Source organism: Aptenodytes forsteri, unplaced genomic scaffold (assembly GCF_000699145.1).
Source record: "Aptenodytes forsteri isolate BGI_AS27 unplaced genomic scaffold, ASM69914v1 Scaffold486, whole genome shotgun sequence".
In the NCBI taxonomy this organism is placed as follows: domain Eukaryota; kingdom Metazoa; phylum Chordata; class Aves; order Sphenisciformes; family Spheniscidae; genus Aptenodytes; species Aptenodytes forsteri.
Genome location: NW_008795717.1, coordinates 747157 through 758122, shown reverse-complemented (window position 1 = coordinate 758122; position 10966 = coordinate 747157). Strand labels below are relative to the sequence as shown.

At 37.7% G+C, this 10966-nt stretch overlaps 1 protein-coding gene across 1 annotated transcript in view; it reads right to left on the bottom strand.

Moving 5' to 3' along the window:
* The window catches only part of PPARA (peroxisome proliferator activated receptor alpha), a 44353-nt gene extending 33487 nt beyond the window's left edge, over positions 1-10866 (bottom strand). The window contains exons 1-2 of the mRNA XM_009283535.2: positions 10704-10866; positions 8151-8277 (exon numbers count right to left, since the gene is read on the bottom strand). The gene's annotated coding sequence lies outside the window, so the exon portion shown is untranslated. The remainder of the gene's footprint in view (positions 1-8150; positions 8278-10703) is intronic.
* Positions 10867-10966: the final 100 nt, after the last annotated feature.

Here is a 10966-nt window from a genome sequence, read left to right as displayed (position 1 = left end):
CACATAATAATAATAATAATAATAATAATAATAATAATAATAATAATAATAATAATTTATTCTGCCACATATTCTAATATTTTACAGATACCAAGTAGTTTTGAGTTTGTTGACTGGTAATGAAATTTTTGAAGTTGTATATAATTTTGTGAGTTTAAACATGGTAAAAGCTTGAAAGCATTAAGTTGTGACAGAACACAAATTTGAAAGGTAGAATTCATATTGGTTTTTGCTATTACCAGCGTTAAAACACTAGGAAAAGGGCAACTTTGCGGAGAAGAAATAAAAAAGTTTTAATTTCTATTGATTTGCTCCCAAAGACATAAAATTTTCATACCACTGTCACCCCACATTGCCCTATCATGTCTCCCTGCTCTTTCCCATTCTCACTACACTTACAGTTCCCCCTTCCCACACAACGTCCCTGAACTACTGACTATGCAAACAGCAAACATGCTGTAGCTGGTTCAGAGCTGCATGTTGCAACTGGCTTGCTAGTGCTCCTATGCTGATTGGCAATTGACAGGCCAAACAGAACAGATAATTGTTGAATTCATATTGCATCATTTCCTCAGTAGGGTCAATAATGTGTTTTCCTTTCTTCTTGCCAGTTACCAACTTTCGTAAAAATTACAGAACTTTAATGCCTTTGCAACCACTACTCCTCTGTCAAATTTGACAAAACTTGCAGGTTCAAAGCTATTGTGTGGGGGGAGAGAACAGCAGACCGTACTGTGTATACCTGACTTTCTTAGGTAACTACACTAAAAGAGATGAGAAAACAATCCTGAAAACAGTTTTCAGTATAGCGGTTTTGGAGCATAACTCTCTTCCAAGATAGATCTGGACTTTTGCCCCCTCTTTTTTATTTTTTCAGTTCGCTTTCAGTATTTGTTTTATATTTGCTAAGGTTTGTAGAACACACAAACAGTAAAACGGGTGCCTGAAGTTATGTCAGTATTTGGAGTATGCTACAATTTTCCAGGGTCCCTCACTTTGACTCCTAATCGCATACTTTATTAAGAAAAAAAATAATTGGCTGTCCTTGAAATAGTGGTTAAATATTCACTTTGGCTGAGGATTTCTGACCTGTGGGCAAAAATACTAGTTCTTACAGACATCTTAATGGCAACATTCTTCCTGAATAAAGAGCTATTGTTTTGGAACAATACTTTTTATCTAAAAAGAGAGAGAGGGGAAAAAAAGAAAGATATCTTAAATTAAAATTACTTAATGCAAAAAGTTGAAAGATGGTTTGGACTTTTTAGCATATTGGTTTAAGATCATGAAAAGCTTCACTTGAATCTTACCTGCCCTTCAACCACAACCTAGGCCTTGCAATCCCCCTTTTTTATAACACCTAGTCAGACACAACTTCTCCACCTGGCAAACTCCCAGATTTTGCCACCCTGATCTCATTACACAGGTCCTGCTCAGAACAATCAAAATAACCCACAACTTTGCATCTGTATCTGTTACTACAATAGCTCTCCTACTTAGGACCAGCATTCCTTTAAAAGGAACATGAAGACTTAGTTTTCTCTTTTCATTTACAGCTTAAACTTCCACATCTAAGCTCTGTCTCCTTCTTGTTTTGGCTTGGGACAAAAGTCCAGTTACTTTGGCATCTGATGCTGCAACTTTTGCTTCAAGCAACAACAACAAAAAATATCTTTCTGCCTCAAGTGTACCTCCTTTTCAGTCTCCAGCACTCTCCCCATCCCCAAATCGCAGGTTTCAGTTTCAGCTTTACACTGGCATACGCAGCTTTGATACTCTTTCAGCTGTCTTATCCCTCTCTTTCATAAGCCATGTCAACCCATGCTCAAATCATCTCCTTCATCCCCTCGGATCCTCTAGTCTTCTATCTCCGCCCCTCTAGTATCTGCACAGCTGCACTCTTCTCACCATCTGCAACCCCTTGCATGATTCATCACCAAACATAACAGACCATGATTATTCACTACTTGAAAAGCTACAGTGGAATTTACATCTGTTTCTGGAAGAGATTCAAGAAGCCTGAATTCGCCTTCTTAGCAGAGAACGCCACCACTGTGTATTTTCAGTGGGTTTATTTCACTGATAAACTTTATTCCCTTGCCCAGACATAATAACAAGACATATTTGATAACCTAAATTCAGCTTAACAGAATGATCTATACCCTATAAAGGAGAATGACCCTCAGACAAGGTATTACAGATTTAGGCCCCTTCTGCTTGCAAGTGTCTTTTTGAAAATTAATTGAGTAATCCCAATGGGCTAGCTTTCATATTCTTCTACCAGTAGACAAAATCTAATGTCTTCTATAAACAGCACCTGGAGTTTTGTAGTTTACTTATACTACAATTTTACTCATTCCTTCAAAGTATTTTTACAGGCTTTTGTTGCTCAGCTATTACATTTAAAAAAATAAATAAATAAAAACTGCTAAAAATAAACCTACTTTGATTTAATGGCATGCCACAACTCAGAGTACCCAGAGTGGAATGTGAAACAAAATTCTTTCACTTTTTGTTGTTGTTGTTGATGGTTTTGTTAAGAAAAAGGCCTTCAGTTTTGTTCTGGCAATTTAGAAATTCCTACCTTAAAAAGATTTTCTTTGTGATAAATGTATCACACAAAAACAAAGTTTACACTGAATTAGCATTGCTGACAGGAGTCTTGGCAACAGGTATGAATGCAATGAATCTACATTTTTTGGCAAATGGACATCAAGTACTTGTACTTCCACGCTACTGACATGTCAGATAGAAGATATACTTAGGACACATGACTTCACAGTTCTAAATCAGGTCACTTGCTACAGTATAGAGATCACAAGCCTCACACTCCTGCATGATCAAAAAATGTCAAAATATAACCAATTATTTTCCTGACATCTAAGCTCTCTGCTCATCCTTCATATGTCATGAAGGGTGTCTACTTGCCAGTTTAACAGCCCCATATTGACAATAGTATCACCATTGCTGCCTGCCTGCCACCCCACTTCTCCTCCCCACTTCTTTTAACTAAGGAAGCACCTAAATTACAGAAAGGTGGAAGAAAAACAACAGTCCAATGAAACAGCCAGGATAAGAAAACCTGTTTAAAAAGCCATATATGTACTTTCATATACCAGTTTTAATTCACTTTGTAAGGCATTTTAGCTGACTGAATCACTTTGAAAGAGCTGTTAGAGGGACATAGCACTCTCAGCCCTCTGCAGAGCCAGACTGAAGTTGTTGGTTGCAAAATAAAGTTACATTAAGGGTACAGCTAGACAAGCCAGCTTAAGTAATGTAATAGCTCCCTGACATCAAAAGGATATCCCTTCCGTAGCTCCCTGACATTGTCAACCCTGCACCTTTCCTCTCCCTTCTTCATTTCCAGCCACACAGCTCCATCCTGCCTGTGCTGGCTCACGCACTTGTCTGACCTCTCTGGCCACATCTATAATAGTAAATAAAATGAGGCCAGAGCACAGGCTCGAGCCATGCTGTTAACATCCTCTCTGACACCATTTTGGCCCATACCAGCTTGGCACTCTCCCAGACAAATGTGCAGGCATGGTTAAGGAGACAGCAAATGCAGAGCAGTAAACTGCTCCCTCCTGGCAGTTTGGACGCAACCACGCTGTTTCAGGAGGAAGACTGTTAGGTGTGTGCAATCTTGCCACTTTGTTCTGGGTCCAGAGACCAGTCCCTGACATATTTTATTCCCTAGTGTAGACACAGCCTCTGTGAAACAATACAGCTTATTAAGCTGGTAGAAATGTAACACAGGAAAACCATAGCTAGAGATAGCTGAACAGATTCACTAAGGGGCAGCAAAAAGGAAGGATAGAAAGACATGGATGGTAGCAAAGGAAAGAAGCATGAAGAGGGAGCCTGACAGATCTTTTAACAACAGTTGCTAGATCAGATCAGGCCATGCTGTGTAACCACACCTCTTGCTGTAAGCCTTGTATTTCCAGGGCTATCAGGAACAACACAGAGAGGGGACATCCTATTCTTTTTTTTTTTTTTCTCATATTTATGTGTTCATATATACACACACACACGCATACCATGTAGAAGAGAAATAAAATGAATGATAGCTGCAAACTGAACAATTCTATATTCTTAAAGGATAATCACTATTACACTTCCACGGGATTTATTACAGGATTTATAATCTTGAGAAAATGCAACTCCTTGTAAGTTTGGTTAGAATTATGGCAGCTCAATATACTGAAAATCAGGTGCCCAAAACATACATTTAATTTGAACATTTGACAGCTGTTTGGAAATATTGGCCTATTTATGTACAGTCCCATCTCTATGGAAGCACAGTACATAAAATGTACAGCTGCTGCTTTTTTCAAAAGCAGTATCCTGTGCTGCTTGTCTCTTACGTATATTCTAAAGCTGCTACCTGATTTGCTTCTAATCAGACTGGCCTGCTTAACTGCACACAGCAGTCTTTTGTCCTGAGGTGGATAAGAATAAATAAATAAACAAAAGAATTCATTTCAGGGGTAAAACACAGTTCAAATTTCTTATGTGCTCTTCCCTGTGGACAGCTATGTGGAATATGAATATACTCATCACACCATTTTTCAATTTCACATATATACAGCATAACAACATAAGTCTACCTTATGCCCACAGGGCAAAATTTCCAACAACAAACTGGTCAAAAACGACCCACAGACAGAACATTCTGCTGTTTACGTAGTGCTCTCACAGTGAAACTGCATCCATACAGCATCTTACACTGACAATAAACCCACTCAAAACCCCCTCACAATGCAGCACACTTACTCCAAACTGAACGTTTATCTACAGGCTAAGAAAAAAGATTTGAAAGGCCACAGTTAACCATTTTCAACTTTGCTGAATAAACGTCAATGGCCAATATTCTGTGCATACCTACATTGGTTAGTTTTTCAAATTATTCTTAGGACTCCTAACCTTCATCAAGAATCTAGTTCTAGCCTCCATTAGAAACGCAATTTTTATGCTACCAATGCATAGTTCTTGTAAGCTTCCCCTGAAAATTACCAACAAGCCAACAATATTCACTATGACCTGTGGGTTGCCATTAATTTTATTTTAACATCAGAGTGGGTGAATTTATCGACCGTTGTAATGGAGCATTCATCAGCCCTATTGTACAGAATGCCGTCAAGCACTGCCTGCTAACAAACCCAGGAGTCTCCAAAGCAGTCTCTTGACACAACACCCACCTTCTCTTCCTCCCCCTCAAATCCAAATGGTTCTGCATTATATTTTTCAGCCTTACTACTCTAGGGAACATTTTTCACAGATGTTGAATAAAGATGTGAGAAGGTTTTGTTTTGTTTAATATGAGCCTGCACTGTGATTCCAATGCCATGTACTTAATAACATTCTTGCTGAAGCAGTAACACTAACAGGAGGCTAGGAAATGTCAACAGTAATTCAAGTCTTCACTTTCAAATAGATTTTGCAAATAGTCAAAAGTTCTTCTTACCAGCTGAACACTCACATTCTGGTTTAAATTCAGTGTTTTCTTCTGTGAATTGTTACCTCAATCATTTCCAGTAAATAATTATTTAAAACAAAACAAAACAGGCATGTAGCACTCTTATTTGTGTAACAAAAAATGAATGGCAATACAAGCCTATATGCAGACAATAGAACTTACTCAGACAGTATAACTGTGCTGGATGCACGGATACGTACAACAAGACAGTAAACCCTGCCTCCAAACCTTAATCATAGGCTGTAGAATAGTTCCAAATGATTCATTTTTTTGTAGTCTCTTGACACAACACCCACCTTCTCTTCCTCCCCCTCAAATCCAAATGGTTCTGCATTATATTTTTCAGCCTTACTACTCTAGGGAACATTTTTCACAGATGTTGAATAAAGATGTGAGAAGGTTTTGTTTTGTTTAATATGAGCCTGCACTGTGATTCCAATGCCATGTACTTAATAACATTCTTGCTGAAGCAGTAACACTAACAGGAGGCTAGGAAATGTCAACAGTAATTCAAGTCTTCACTTTCAAATAGATTTTGCAAATAGTCAAAAGTTCTTCTTACCAGCTGAACACTCACATTCTGGTTTAAATTCAGTGTTTTCTTCTGTGAATTGTTACCTCAATCATTTCCAGTAAATAATTATTTAAAACAAAACAAAACAGGCATGTAGCACTCTTATTTGTGTAACAAAAAAGCAATAGCAATACAAGCCTATATGCAGACAATAGAACTTACTCAGAAACTGTGCTGGATGCACGGATACGTACAACAAGACAGTAAACCCTGCCTCCAAACCTTAATATAGGCTGTGACTTAATAACATTCTTGCTGAAGCAGTAACACTAACAGGAGGCTAGGAAATGTCAACAGTAATTCAAGTCTTCACTTTCAAATAGATTTTGCAAATAGTCAAAAGTTCTTCTTACCAGCTGAACACTCACATTCTGGTTTAAATTCAGTGTTTTCTTCTGTGAATTGTTACCTCAATCATTTCCAGTAAATAATTATTTAAAACAAAACAAAACAGGCATGTAGCACTCTTATTTGTGTAACAAAAAATGAATGGCAATACAAGCCTATATGCAGACAATAGAACTTACTCAGACAGTATAACTGTGCTGGATGCACGGATACGTACAACAAGACAGTAAACCCTGCCTCCAAACCTTAATCATAGGCTGTAGAATAGTTCCAAATGATTCATTTTTTTGTTAAATCTAAATAACATTAGGACAGATTGTGGTATCGTTTTTCCATGCAAAATAAATCAAACTCTAAACTATTCACAATAATAAATGCTCTCAGCTCCAGGATTTTATACACTCATAGATGAGTAAGAAGTTACTCAACCAGCAGTTAATTTGCACACCAAACAGCAGCTCTGGTTTCCTTTTACATACTTATCAACAAACTGAAAATGGACTAATGAGATACGAAAATATGAAATATGAAAATATTGGACTAACTCGCTTCCACATGTATTTCAGCTACCTGGAATCAAATGCCAAAGAATCTTACAACTTCAGTAGCTGCTAACTACTCTGAGTTCCTCAAGGCAGACACACTTATGAACAAGTTTCTTTTACTATTTGGAAAGATTAAGTGAATAATCTCTTAGTTTATAAATTTTTTAAAAACCATGAGAGTATATCAGCATTTCTAGAAAGGGGTAGGTAAGTTGCCAAATGCTTGCAAGTTTATCTCATATTGTTAGTGTTTCCACAGGCATGAGACAACTTGAACTTAAAACAATAAATTAGGATTACTATAGAACCACAGAACAAACTATGCCTGTTTGGTAGTTCTCATCTTTCAATCTGCAAAGTAAAAAAAGTTTCTACAGTTTATACTTACAGCATTTTAAAACACAGCAGACAACTACACAAACCAGTCATGTAACATCTTAAGCCTAAATCAGGATTAGAATTTATAATTTGTATTAATCTGTGCACGAGAAGCCCTTCACTGGACACAGAAATTATACTTCCTAGATACTTAGAAGACATGCAATGCACTTATAAATAAATATTGTTTCATAAGCAGAAACTATTAGAACTGGTATGAGGAAGTGGAATCAGATTTGGCAACATCTCAATGCCACATGCAATCTGGTCACACAACAATCTGCTCATATCAATTTAATGTTTTTAAAACATGCCAAATATCACACTCTTAAAGATTGAGAGACTTTAGCTTTATTTTGAGGATAGTGATGATTTAGAGCCCAACCTTACTGGATAAGTACTTTTTCATTCAGTGAATATTCAGCATTCTACTTCATAAGAAATCGTTCAATATTTAATTTTACGGACTGGTCCTGTGAAATGCTGAGCACTCTACTTCTAAAATATTAAGAATTCAGAATTCTACTGGATAACACCTTTATACAACTTTTACATAGAAGTCTAACACAGCAATAGATACTGGAACATAAGGAAATTTTACTTACTCTGTTCTCCTGATTGTGCTACTACTTTCCATTTATCAACTACCTGTTTGCACTACTTGCTCAGATTTCTGTCCTTGTCAGTTTACATTATGTAAAGAGTGATTAATGTCAGATACATTAATCACTCTTTACAGAAATTCTACCTTAAATGTTTTTTCTTCTCTAGTTGTTCAAAAACAATGCTGAGATAGCTCCCAGTCCACGTATGTACTCACCACTGCATGCAGCATCTTGCAAGGTTGAAACAGAAGTTGTTTTCCAGAATCTGTTCCCTTTCCATTTCACGTGCACATTGGTGATAACAAGTGGCTCTTCACTAATAAAAAGCTGCTGACATTCTTTCTTAAAAAAAAAAAAAAAGTCAACAAAATTTCCCAAAGCTTACTATTCTAATTGTGTATTGATATAATGTAATATAATGATTTTTAATATTTCTTTATGCTTCTTCAGAAAAAAACCACTGTCATTTCACTTGGGCTAAAATTATTTTTTAAATGACTGAGGCTTTTAATACAACACAGTTTTGCAGCAGGACTACACTGAGATCTAGCTAACTAGGGTATATGACTGGTATATGCAGTATCATTCTGATCTTTTTTCTTCATACTAGAAAAATTCAAAAGCACTCAACTAAGACCACTACAGTGAAAGCCTTGTGCTATTTTAATTATCTGTTATAAAGGAAAATACTTTTACTCATAAAGAGCATTCTCACAAACGTCCAAGTCTTTATGCGGACAAACTGTTAGAGTAGTTATGGTTTCGGAGGTGCGCACACACACACACCCCCCACAAGATGTCTTTGCAATTGGCCTTTTAAGTACCATTTACACCCCAAAGGTAGAGATTTTACTTTTATATACTTTATAAGGCCTGTTAAAAAAAATTACAAAAAAAGCATACATAGCTATAAAAATAAACAATGGTTTGATTAAATTGACTCCCCTGTCCACTCAACTAAAAAACAAACAAATTAAAGATTCAGGGAGATTTTGCAAAAGCAGTCAGATTAAATTAAAAATATTAAAATTCCAAAATGCTGTAAGAAAATATGTTTGTATTTATAATAAATATGAATTCAAGTCCATTTATTTTCCAAGATGTATGGTGTTCTCTTTTTTCCCCTTGCCAGAAATATACCATGTGCAAGAGAAACAGAACTCAGAACTCAAATCTCAGCAGGTAAGCTAAAGCAAAGTAAAGAGAAAAAAAGTGCTATTTGCAATTTTGAAGTAAGAGCTTCTTCTAAAAAAATACTAAGAAAATTTACATTGCCCTCCTTGACTACTTTGGGTCAACAGTGAGCACTACAGTCTATTTTCTAGAACAAGATCAATATCCTAGGCCATGTATCTTACTCTGCTGTAGGCCATTATCTTCTCTAATATTTTTATAACACTCAACACATAAAATATTAAAAGCATAACAATACAAAATCACAACTGAAATGCAACCCTTTCTCCATGGTTTAAAATTCATAATGCCCTTTAAGACGACTACAGTATTGAGGGGTATGAATAGAAAATGAAGACATTAAAGAACTACTGAAAAGCAAGTGGGAAAACCACAAGGTTTTCAGGATGTACAGGTTTGTAATAGGCAGCCAAAACTCCCTATGCCACCTGATTGTAGAGGATGACAGTCAATAGAAGGCATCAGCAGATTGATAAGAACTTTTTTTTGGACTATGCCAAGTGTTCCTTCCAAACATGGGAAAAGAAAGGGGAGCGTGCTGGCTACGCACGTTTACAAACCTCTCACAAGGTCTGCGCACACTCTCATCCTTCTGAAACGCTACATTGTGCTACTTAAAATCCAAAAAGTTGCCACTAAAAGTAACTAAGAGCCAATGGTTGCTTGATAGCTCATGCCAAATAACAAAGGTTATGATACTGGTTTAGCTTTGCATGGACTTGTGACTACATCACATGAACCACAACCGCCGTCAGTTTCAGCATGAGACAAGGTAGCCTCAATATTGTCAGCGATTCAGAATTTATAAAGGAAACACTTTTTATAGCTTATCAGTTTTGCCACCTGCAAAGACCATGTGAAGTTCAACCCAATTATCAGTGTTAGATGCCAATAAGAAAGTCCGTGCATGTTCTATAATACAAGTACAGTTTGATTAAAACTTTTCTTCCCAACAAAACTTATGCAACATCTTTATTTGTGCAGTACTACTAAGACATCCAATGCCACCAAAGTGCCAAACATCATTATTCCAGATAATCCTGTCTGACGAATCCTGTACTCCTTCCATCAGAGAGTTTAGGAGCAGCTACTCGTATCAGTGAGGCTGTGCTAATCTTAATATGAATACAAGGCAATACCTTTTAGCACTCCTTTCCATTACTTTTTGAATGCCATCTTTTCCACTTGCTTTTCAGAAAGCAAGTGGACAGCCCCGTAGGGACAATCAAGAACATGTTTTTCTCATCAGACCACCAAAGCAAATACAGGGGGAGCTCCCACTGACCCATTCCTCACTCCAAGGGTATAGGACTCTCCTCTGACCAACCGACTGGCAAAAGCACAACCTGCCTGACCAGGCTGAGCCAATAAAGGTAACCTCCAAGCACGTATTTTCTGCCTAGCGCCCAAGTTCATTTCTCAAACCAGGCTAAGGACAATTCAAATGTGCTGCATTTAAGAGACACGACAGTTGCAAAACAGCACCTTATATGACAGGACGTTGTCTTCTCCTCTGTTCCCCGCCCCCCAGCACCCTGAAGTCTCCCCACAAAGTTTCCAAGATCGCTCGTTACCTACAAACTCCAGCCTCCGCCAGGGCCGCTCTTGCTCGTCCTCTAGCCCCTCCGGCCCCAGGCTGCCGCCCACCGCGGTCCCCGCACGGCGGGCAGCTGGCGCGAAGCCCGAGCGCGGCAGCAGGAACAGCTAAAGCATGTCCCCAGGCCAGCTAACTCCTTCTCCTCGCCTTTGCCACCGCCGGCGTTTCGCAGAGGGCTTCAAAACGCGGCGACGAGATAAAGAAATAAATAAAGAAAGAAATGATAAAAAGAGAGGGGGA